This window comes from Arachis duranensis, chromosome 2, assembly GCF_000817695.3.
Source record: "Arachis duranensis cultivar V14167 chromosome 2, aradu.V14167.gnm2.J7QH, whole genome shotgun sequence".
NCBI classification, from domain to species: domain Eukaryota; kingdom Viridiplantae; phylum Streptophyta; class Magnoliopsida; order Fabales; family Fabaceae; genus Arachis; species Arachis duranensis.
Window position 1 is genome coordinate 30,920,833 of NC_029773.3, and position 1,714 is coordinate 30,922,546.

Here is a 1,714-nt window from a genome sequence, read left to right on the forward strand (position 1 = left end):
GATGCATTTTGCCATCCATTCAGACTTTGAGAAATCATGTTGACTTGTTGGGTCAACACTTTGTTCTGAGCCAATATGGCATTCAGAGTATCAATTTCAAGAACTCCCTTCCTTTGAGGCGTCCCATTATTCACGGAATTCCTCTCAGAAGTGTACATGAATTGGTTATTTGCAACCATGTCAATAAGTTCTTGAGCTTCTGCATGCGTTTTCTTTAGGTGAATGGATCCACCTGCAGAATGGTCTAATGACATCTTGGAAAACTCAGATAGACCATAATAGAATATATCTAATATGGTCCATTCTGAAAACATGTCAGAAGGACACTTTTTGGTCATTTGCTTGTATCTTTCCCAAGCTTCATAGAGGGATTCACCATCTTTTTGCTTGAAGGTCTGAACATCCACTCTAAGCTTGCTCAGCTTTTGAGGAGGAAAGAATTTATCCAAGAAGGCCGTGACCAGCTTATCCCAGGAGTCCAGGATATCTTTAGGTTGTGAGTCCAACCATGTTCTAGCTCTGTCTCTTATAGCAAAAGGGAAAAGCATGAGCCTGTAGATTTCAGGATCTACTCCATTCGTCTTTACAGTCTCACAAATCTGCAAGAACTCAGTTAAAAACTGGTAAGGATCTTCAGATGGAAGTCCATGAAACTTGCAGTTCTGTTGTATTAGAGCAACTAATTGAGGTTTCAGCTCAAAATTGTTTGCTCCAATGGCAGGAATTGAGATGCTTCTTCCATCAAATTTGGAAGTTAGTTTAGTGAAATCACCAAGCATCCTCCTTGCATTATTGTTGTTGGGTTCGGCTGCCATCTCCTTTTCTTGTTTGAAAATTTCAGAAAGGTTGTCTCTGGATTGTTGTAATTTAGCTTCTCTTAATTTCCTCTTCAGAGTCCTTTCAGGTTCAGGATCAGCTTCAACAAGAATGCCTTTTTCCTTGTTCCTGCTCATATAGGGAAGAAGAGAACAAGGAAAGAAAGAGGAATCCTCTATGTCATAGTATAGAGATTCCTTTATGTTAGTAGAAGAAGAAAGGGAATAGGAGTGAAGAAGAATGAATAGGTAGGGGCAGTAATTTGAGATGAAGAGAGGTGAAGAGAAGTGTTAGTAGAGAAATAAATAAATAGAAGAAGGGAAGAGGGAAGAAATTTCGAAAATAAATTTGAAAAGAAGTTAAATGATTTTCGAAAATAAAAGATAAGATAGAATTAAAATCAAAACAATTAATTAATTAAAAAGAATTTTTAAAAAAGGGATGAGATATTTTCGAAAATTAGAGAGAGAGAAGTAGTTAAGTGGTTTTGAAAAAGATAGGAAATAAACAAAAAGTCAAATAGTTAGTTGAAAAAGATATTAAAGTCAAATTTGAAAAGATAAGAAGATAAGAAGTTAGGTAAGATATTTTGAAATCAAATTTTTGAAAAGGATAAAATTTTGAAAAAGATATGATAAAAAGATAAGATAAGAAGATATGATAAAAAGATAAGATTTTGAAGAAAAAGATATTTTGAAAAAGATTTAATTTTTAAAATTAAAATTGATTACTTAACTAACAAGAAATTAAAAGATAAGATTCTAGAATTTAAAGATTGAACCTTTCTTAACAAGAAAGTAACAAACTTCAAATTTTTGAATCAATCATATTAATTGTTAGCATAATTTTCAAAAATTTGAAATAAAGTTAAGAAAAAGATTTTGAAAATAATTTTAAA

General features: G+C 32.5%; 1 non-coding gene across 1 annotated transcript; it reads left to right on the forward strand.

Annotated features, from left to right (window-relative positions):
* Positions 1 to 312: 312 nt before the first annotated feature.
* LOC127745303 (small nucleolar RNA R71) lies at positions 313 to 416 on the forward strand. Its single transcript, XR_008006500.1, has one exon. It is a non-coding gene; the product is annotated as a small nucleolar RNA R71 (small nucleolar RNA).
* The last annotated feature ends 1,298 nt before the right edge of the window (positions 417 to 1,714 follow it).